We start from the raw sequence: 10,000 nt of genomic DNA, 5'->3' as shown, positions 1-10,000 counted from the left end.
AATCAGTGTTCTCTCCAAAAATCGAAACATCTTATCTCAAAACTATAATCGAAAATATAAATGTAATATAAATAAATTAAGTTTCGTGTGATATGTGGATTTTCAATGTTATAAAATATAAAAAGTTCGATATACAGAAGTATAGAAAAAGAAAAAACAAAGAAAAAAAAAAAAAAAGAAAAAAAGAGAGAAAAAGAAAAAGGAAGATCGATCAAATCAATCAGATAAATTTCTAATATGATAATATTTTTACTTGTACTTACAAAAGTTTTTATTTTCCTTCGATAAGTCTTGTGAAACGAATGACTCAATTCGTAATAATGGAAATATAAATGCTTCTGTGTCAAAACTTTGTTTTTTTTCTTTCTTTTTTTTTTTTTTTTTTTTTTCTTTTCTTTATTCCTTCACGCCGAATCTTTTATTTTTACTGACACTTTAGAAATATCGAGATTGTTACGAGAGCTGAGATGAGACGAGACTGACTCTCCTCCGTCGTTTCGCTTAGTCAATGTTTACGTCGCCGATTTATACAAAGGATATTGAGACGTCCTCAAAATATTACAATATTTATGAAAGAGAGAGAGAGAGAAAGAGAGAGAGAAAGAGAAAAAAGAGAGAGCTACAACAGATAGACAAAACGTAAACAGAGTTCGCCTGAGGTCTGAACATGTTCACGTGCCGTGTTTATTTATTTATGTATGTATTAAAATGTATACGTAAGAGAGAAGGCGAGTGTATATACACATGTATATGAAAAAGAGAAACAACTAAAATAAATAAATAAATAAATAAATAAATAAATAAATAAATAAATAAATAGATAAATGCAAAAATATCAGGTTGGCCAATGTAATGTTAGAAATTTTCATTAAAATATACTAGTGTTTTTTGTTTATATATAAAAGTATTCTATATATTCTATTATATATTATGCTATTCTATATAAACAATGTCTTATATTATTATTAATAATAAAATAAACAATTATATATATATTATTTATTTTGTTATTGTTATTGCATTATAAATTGTTTATATTGTCTATATATATATATATATATATATATATATATATATATATATATAAAATATTACAAATTTCATGGTTAATTATTGACCAATTCAATAATTACGTTTTTTGTCTATGAATATGTTTATATAATAATGTACCATCATAGATGAGGTTTCTTCTTTCTTTTTTTTTTTTTTTTTTGAACGAGATTAAATTTTAGTAGAAAGACTATGACTTATAGGCTAGACGAAGATCATTAATCTTCAAGGATCTCAGACTAATGCGTCCTTTTTGTAATTATGTGGATCTATTTTTTTACGAGAGAAACGAAAGATTTGCATAATATTAAAAGATCCAAATGACTCGAACGTAACTATTTATGATTGACTAAGTGTTATCATTTTAATAAACTTTCCTTTTATACATATCTTTTTTATAAATTTCGAATTAATGAATTTTTATAAAACGATAAAAGTATATCCAAGATATAATATATAATATATAGATTGGATATAAATATAAATAATTTTATATTATAACAATATAAACATATTTATATATTTGATCAGTTTTTAAATGGAAAACGTGAACAAAAATGACGTAGAATTCTTTGATATTTTACTTATAATAAGAAGTAAGTAAATACAAAATAGTGGTAAGATTATGTTAGACAGGATGGACGAGAAAACACATATTAATAAAATGACAAAAAGTACAATAATTTCGTTTCAAAGGAGTGACAGGAAAATCTCATATATATATATATATATATATATATATATATATATATATATATATATATATATATATATATATATTCATACATATAGATATTTATACAAAAACTAAATCCTTATTATTTGATATTTTAGAGGATGCAAAGGAAAATGCATTAAGATATTATTAGCATCAGAATATTATTAATCTAATTTAAATTTGTAAAGATTATTAATATATTAATATATTTTTATAGAATAGTATTATTTAAAATTATATACTTATATAATTTTATATATATATAATTTTAAATAATGCTATTCTGTACAAATGCACATTTGAATATATTTGATTAAAATACATATTATATGCGATATTATTAGAAAAAGATTAATAAATACATTAATACATTAAAATATATAATTAAATAAATGTATTAATGTATTAATATTACATAATTATATATTAATGTATTGTAATAATCAAAAGTATAAATTTATGATAAACATTATCTATATATTAACATTATCTGTTATCTATATATTATATATGAGAATATAATTGTAAATGAATAAGATTCAATTTAAATAAGACGAAGTGAAAGGGGGAGGGGGAGGGAGAGGAGGAAAAAAAGTAATCTGATTTCTCTATCTCCTCCCAGCCCCCACCCGCTCGCCTCAAACCTCAAACCGTAGTATCGATTTGATATTATATAATATTTTTCGAAAGAAATGGATCCTCCAGGGGAGATAGGAAATAGAAAAAAGGACTCTTGGAAAGGAGTTTCAAGAGGAAACTCACAACAACGTCCGTGAAAATTAGTTTCGATGTTTCCCATCGGGGGTCTACTAATGCACGAATAAATCGATTCATGATATCGAGGCTGTCGTCATGTCCTCGAGTATCAAGAACGAACGATAGGGAAAGGGAGCGAGAGAGAGAGAGAAAGAGAGAGAGAGAGAGAGATAGAGAATATATAACAGAAACTCGTATACATATATAGTCATTGTGATACCGAACGATGTTGTATAAAGTGCTAACGGTACTTGACGGATGGCGTTAGAAACTTCATTGACGCAATAGCTCTGGCTAGTCTACTAAATTAATTTGGATGAATGATTATCTGGTTAATGCGCTCGTGATACGTTGCAGACATTCGCCGAGGAACGCTAATGAATAAACAAGATTTACGTTTGAACGATTTCTATCTATATCAAATGTAAAAAATCTTTTGATATTTTAATTTTGATTAGATCGAAAGAACGCATGGAAGTTCTTTCATTAAAAGATTTTTGTTATTATTATTCTTAAGAAAAATTAATTATTTTTAATAACAAGCTATATTTATAGTACGTCGTAATAAATCTATGAAATTATCTTGTTAAAGTGAGTTGTTATCTATAATACGTTATTCTACAGACTACTGTGATTCTACTTTATTAAAATAAAAAATCAACAAACAAAGCAAAACAAATTATAATAATAATAATAATAATAATAATAATAATAATAATAATAATAACGATAAATAAAACGTAGAAAATAAAATATTACATGTAGGATATCATTGCGACGTTGGCCAAGATAAAAATTTAATATATTTATACGATGTCCTTTGGTCCTTTCTCTCTCTTTCTCTCTCGATATTTCAAAACTATGCAATTTAATCCCTAGTTGTGTCTTATGGAGTAGGACACACCCCGGACCAACTTTAAGCTTAATTAAAACAATTTGCGCGTTGCATGATTCATGAATTTTTTTCTTTCTTTTTTTTTTTTTTTTTATTTTTCTTTTTTCTTTTTTTCTTGTTATAATGACAGAATTGAAAATGCATTTTCAAAACTATTTATTATTATTATTTTCGAGGCTTCGAAGAGTATACAGTACTTGTTTTTTTTTCCTTTTTTTTTTTTTTTCTCCCCCAAGTCAAAATTATTCCCTTCTATATAAATGATAGCTGTTCAAAATGTCTGTGAGGGATTGTAGCGTAGTCCAAGTGTACAATTTGAAATTAATTTTGAGATATATATATATATATATATATACAATCAAAGTTAATACAGATTTTTAAATTTGATCAATCTTCGAATATTTTATCATTTCCTACATCGAAATCTTTTCTCTCTAATCGAAAGGAGATAAGAAAAATATTTTCCTTTTTTTTGGGGGCTTTTTACCATTTCTTTTTCCGATTTATGATTTATTACTTAAATTATTGAAACAACGTCTTTCAATAACTTTTATATTCTTCTACCGATAATTCTGAATAGAATAGAATTTCGATGTACCCTCCGTGGTTTATGCTATTAACCTGTCAGTCCAGCATTGACTGTAAATTGGAGGTTTGAATCGTGTCCGTGGCTACGTTGGTCATCCTCGACACCATTTAATTCTTGTCTCCCCTATCAAACCCCCCCTCCCCCCACGCCTCATCCCCATCCGTATGTGTACGATTTCACATCGAATACATCTCTCTTGCTCTCTCTCTCTCTCTTTTTTTCTCTCTCTGTCTTTCGTTCCGCGTTCTTTTTTGACATTGATGCGAATATCGTTCGTGAATGCATGACATGTCGTCTATGTCAGTTTTCGATGAAAAAATAAAAAAAAAAAATATATATGTATATATATATATATATATATATATATATATATATATACATAAAGAAAAAGAAAGGGAAAAGAAAGAAAGAAAGGGGAGAGAGAAAGAGAGAGAGAGAGAGAGAGAGAGAGAGAGAGAGAGAGTGAGAGAAATTTTGTCGTCAATCGTATCAAAGGTAGAAACTTTTCAAAGATATTTTTTTATTTGTTTTTTGATTTTTAAAAATAAAAATTGTTCGTTAAATAATCTACCTGGTTAAACTGGAAAAGATTTTGAATCATGAAAAATTTTTTAAATAATAAATATTCTCAAAATGATTGCTTACGAACAAAAATTCGCAATTCTAAATCATTTATATATATATATATAAATGAAATATAAAGGAATAATTTAAAAGTATATGAAAGTTACATGTATATAAAAAGTCAATTAAATTATGTCAATTATCACTATGTTAATTAATAACGTCCTATGATTGATATGTCTCTATTAAATGTTGGTATTAAATAACTATTAAAATATCAAAAGATTATAAATTAGGATAAATGACGACGATGATGAACAATTTTAATTGCACTGAAAAATCGTTACTATTTTTGCATTTTTTCTTTGTTTTTTCTATTTCTTTTTTTCTTTTTTTTTTCTTTTTTTTTTCTTTTTTTTATTTACAACTGTATAAATTGACCCAGTATTATTATATCTAGAAAAGTTGAATACCTCTTGAGGAAATAAATCAAAACTGTAAAATAAGACGAATAAAGTTTCTCCCTTTTGTTTCCTTTTTTTTTCCTTTTTTCTTTTTTTTTTTTTTTTATTTCTTTTCGTGCACGAAACTTCGTTTTCGAGAATATAAATAGTAAATATTAATCGTATACACGAACATTTAACTTGACTCGTAGTTAAAAATATTTGAATACATGTCATAATTCTCGTTTATAAAGAAAATCGATATCACAGGTAGTAATAATAATTCTTTATTAATCTTTTGCTCGTTACTCGGAAATATTTATAAAGCACGTTATAATTAATAAAAAAGAAATATAATTTTATAATTATTTATAATTTTATAAAATTTTATATTCATATTATTATTAATACCATTGATAAATTATATGATTATTTAATTATTCAATTCCAGTAAAATAATTAATTATTATATATATATATATATAATTAAATAAAAATTTTTATATACATAGACACACACACAAACACACACATATATATATATGTGTGTGTGTGTATATATAAAAATTTTAATTTAATTTTCATTAAAGAAAATTTGTTTCAAATCGGTCACCTTGTATAACTCAGAAAATGCGAGAGAACTTCGAAAATTGGATAACACGGGATACGAAGTCATTGTACACTTTACAAACTGTTTTGCTTTCCATTGTCTGTTATGTACGTTCGTGTTACGAATACTAAGAGCAAAAGAGCAAGAGAGAGAGAGAGAGAGAGAGAGAGAGAGAGAGAGAGAGAGAGAGAGAGAGATAAAGAGAGAGAGAGAGAACGTGAGGGAGAGAAAGGAAACGGCAAAATAAGCCGAAAATTTTCTAGCGAATGTTTCTAGGATTTGACATTACAAATTTAATATCATAATACGAGATATTTTTTTTTTTTTTTTTTTGAGAAATAATAATATTCTTGAAATAAATAATACAAGTAAATAATAATTATTTTTGAATTGAGATAATAAAAAATCTCTCATTTCTTTTCATGATAAAATATATAAAGGAATGAGATTGAAATCGACGATACTTTTTAATTTCTTTTTAGTTTTCGGATTTTCGTTTCATCGTATTCTATCATAAAGTCGAATATATAGGAAGGAAGTCGATCAAACAGATAAAAATTCCTTTCTTTTTTTTCCCTCGAACGTTACTACATAATTTCTAATATTCAAAGTTGTATCTTAGATCTAGTTAAAAATGGTTCCTCTATATTTCTAACATTTATATCAAACTCCTATGATAAATATTCAAAGTAATTTCATTGAAAATATTATATCGATAAATTATAAACGTTTACGCGATCGAAAATGACCCAATAACAAGATACGATAAAAGAAAGCTCGTAAAAGGAAAAATGTTCATTTACGAAAGAGAGAGAGAGAGAGAGAGAGAGAGATGTATTTTCTAAAAGTATTGTTTCGACACTTAAAAAAAAATAAAAAGGTTTTTTTTACGGAATGTTGGATTAAAGTTTGAGATTGAAGAAAAAAATTGTATTGAAAGAAAAAAAGAAAGGAAAGGGAAAAGAATATGTCGTTTCCTTCGGTGAAGCAAGAAGGGTTTTTTCTTTTTATAACCACTGAGAGGATGTCCTGCTAAAAAAAGGGACATAGAATAAAAGAATTTCTTTCGTTAATAACGCAATTTTTTATTGCCATTTAATTTTTTTCCCTCCCTTGTCTACTTGGATCTTTATCAATTCTTTTCTCTTTCTTTTTTTCTTTCTTTTCTTTTTTTTTTTTTTTTTTTTCATCGGTATAGCATTTTCCTATTCGATATTTTAGATTTATTCCTTTCGTCAACCAAAAATATTTAATCCAAAACAAATCCTACCTGTATACGTGGATACATACATACATACATACATACGTCTATATCGCTGGGATATTAGAGTCTATTGTTTGCGAGAAAATTGAAAAAAAAAAAAAAAAGCAAAAACAGAAAAAAAACGAGAGAGAGAAAAAAACATGAAAAACGAGAAAAGATCAACAACAACAACAACAACAAAACAATACAAAAGATTTGTTGACGTAGACACGATCGTAAAGAGTTAGTCGAAATGCGTATTTTGAAAATTTGTTATCGATTATATAGAGTTAGAGAGTCTCACTGTTGGAGGCATAATAATTATGCGATAAAAGCCCGATGTATTTTGCAACGCAAATCACGATCCAGCAATCTCCCTTGTGGCTCTATTCGACGATATGTAGAGATATAAAAGAGTACATGGTACGCGATTGAAAAAGTGATTCCAAGCGGACGCATAAGCGCGTGTATCGCGTTGCAACGAGTGGGTTAGTGTGATCGATATGTTCCAAAACATTTTTCATCGATCGAAAAATATAATCAGATAAACATGAAAATAACGATGGGAATTGAAAACTCGAGCGATGACCACACTGACTATACGATGACATATTCAGAATTTGTTCGTTCCGGGGATGATTTTTACACACCCAAAACCACATTCGAAAAATCGCATAAATTTCTCTTTTTAGATATAAAATCGTTACGTGAATCTCTAATGAAACAAAGCGAAAAAGTGAAAAAAGAAAAAAAAAAAAAAAAAATAAAAACAACAAAAGTGAAAAAGAAAAAAAATAATAATCGAAGAAATCGATATCTATATAAAATCTATTAAACGAACTAATGATCGTTCGTTCACGTTCGAGTGGAGTCGGGCATAGGAATTTTTCAACACCAATACGTTCGAAAATAATTCAAAGTGATAGAAAAAAAAAAGAATAAAAAGCAAATAGAAAAAAAAAGAAGATAAAATAAAATAAAAAAGAGAGAGAGAGAGAGAGAGAGAGAGAGAGAGAGAAAGAAAGAAAGAAAAAAAAAAAAGGAAAAACGTTCGAAGTACTTTCTGTCGACGAAAAATTTTTATCGATAAATTCGATCGGAAAGTTGGTCGAAAATTTGTGCCCTCACGATGCGGGCACAAATAATACGAACACTGGATACGGATCGATCGAAAAGTTTGTCCAGAGTTGGAATAAAATTGTTCTTTTTTTTCCTTTATTTGTTTTTTTTTTCCTTTTTTATTTTTCTCTTTTTTTTTTCTTTCTTTTTTTTTTTTTTTTTTTTGACACGATACATCGTAAGTAAGGTTTTACGAGTAAACCAAGATCTAAATTATAGGTATACATATATAATATATACATATATATATATATATAGAAAGAAAATATATACGACTCGTGGGAGGCACTTTATATTCCATCGTAGTAGAGACGAGTCCCGCGAAAGAGAAAGAAAGAAAAAAGAGAGAAAGAGAAAGACAGAGGAATAAAGAGAGAGAGAGAGAGAGAGAGAGAGAGAGAGAGAAATAGTGACAGTATATATGGTGATAATGGTGGATCGACCACGCAAAGAGACATCCCTATATCGATTTCCCAAAAGAAATATGAAACTCGTCGGTTGACGAACGGTAAGAGGGTAGAACGGGTGAAAGGGGGGGGGGGATAGGATGCGAATACTCGAGAGTGAAATTTCGTCCGTGTCGAGATACGAAAACGAACGAATAGAAAGGGAAGCAGAGCAATTTGCGGAGGAGAAGATACCAACAGCTGTCTGTCCTTTTCTACGTTGGTACATACGTACATACATTACATATATATATATATATATCTTTTCGAAGCAACTTCTACTACTACTACTACTATTAGAGGGGGAAAAAAAAATTTTTTTTTTTCTGAAAGAGTGAGAGAGAGAGAGAGAGAGAGAGAGAGAGAGAGAACGAAAAAGATGCAAAGGAATGAACGCACTTTTACGGACTCGTTCTCAATTTTCAGGAGCGTGCGCGCATGAGAGAGAAAGAGAATATGTAAAAGAGAGAGCGAGAGAGAGAAAGAGAGAGTGTGTGTGTGTGTGTGTAAAAGAGAGAGAGAACGATAGAGAGAAGGGTAGTACTGGGTAGGAAAAGAGCGAGAGTCTGCATTTTTAGCGATCCTCGAATCGCTCCGAGCGAAACTATTTCTCTATTCGTAGGACTATGACTGTGTTACGTTGTATCGGAAGTATGTGAACGGAGACACATTCAACGCGATATAGATACATAGTAAGTTCCTTTCATGATCCTTCCAAGGTGTCCTTACGTTCGAGCCAAGTGCTCCCCACTTCCTTCCTATTTCTCTGAAATTGTACCGGATCAGAATATACCACTCTCTCTCTTTCTCTCTCTATCTCTCTCTCTGTTTCTCCTTATCTTTCTCTCTTTCTCTCTCTCTCTCTCTCTTTCTCTATTTCTATCTTTATCTCTCTCTATCTCTCCGTAGTCTCGAAGGTACGCAGTATTTTCACTCTCTCCCTTCCAATTCACCCGTTACTTTAATCTCGTCTCTTTTCGTTGAAGAAGACGCTTGGACCATCTTGATAGAATCATCGATCAACGACATCGAATGAGAAAAGAAGAATTTGTTATATCTATTTTTCTCTATCTATATCTATATATATATATATATATATATAGAGAGAGAGTAAAATATTAGAAAATTGTTAGGATAGATTTATTTTGATATTTGTTTCTAACGTCTCTTTATCTCTTTATCTCTTTATCTATTTTCTCACTTATCTTTCTATCTTTTTCTTATTTTATTCTCTCTATATTTTCTTTTTCACGGTTATATCTCTATATCACTTTCTTTCGTTCTCTCTCTCTCTCTCTCTCTCTCTCTCTCTCTCTCTGTCTTTCTGTCTGTCTCTTTTTCTCTCGTTAAAATTATATAAATTAATTTTTTTAATTATATTCAATTATCATCGATATTTTTCTATCGTTGATATACTTAATTCTTTCCAAGAGAACAATCATAGATAAAATTACGTATAATTTCTTTAATTAAATATAATTTTTTTTTCGTCTAACTTATTAACTTTCATTTTCAATAAATCAACATTTTATAATATTTTGATAATATAATAATTATATATATATAT

At 28.1% G+C, this 10,000-nt stretch overlaps 1 protein-coding gene across 2 annotated transcripts in view; it reads right to left on the bottom strand.

The window, feature by feature from the left end:
- The window catches only part of LOC124430236 (dipeptidase 1-like), a 132,803-nt gene that overhangs the window by 70,873 nt on the left and 51,930 nt on the right, over positions 1 to 10,000 (bottom strand). The window contains exon 1 of one of the 2 annotated variants that reach the window (XM_046976509.1): positions 264 to 574. The exons of the other annotated variant lie outside the window; for it this stretch is intronic. The gene's annotated coding sequence lies outside the window, so the exon portion shown is untranslated. Of the gene's footprint in view, positions 1 to 263; positions 575 to 10,000 lie in introns of those variants that run through there. 2 annotated transcript variants of the gene reach the window in all.

This window comes from Vespa crabro, chromosome 17 (assembly GCF_910589235.1).
Source record: "Vespa crabro chromosome 17, iyVesCrab1.2, whole genome shotgun sequence".
Taxonomy (NCBI): domain Eukaryota; kingdom Metazoa; phylum Arthropoda; class Insecta; order Hymenoptera; family Vespidae; genus Vespa; species Vespa crabro.
This window is presented reverse-complemented; position numbering and strand designations above follow the sequence as displayed.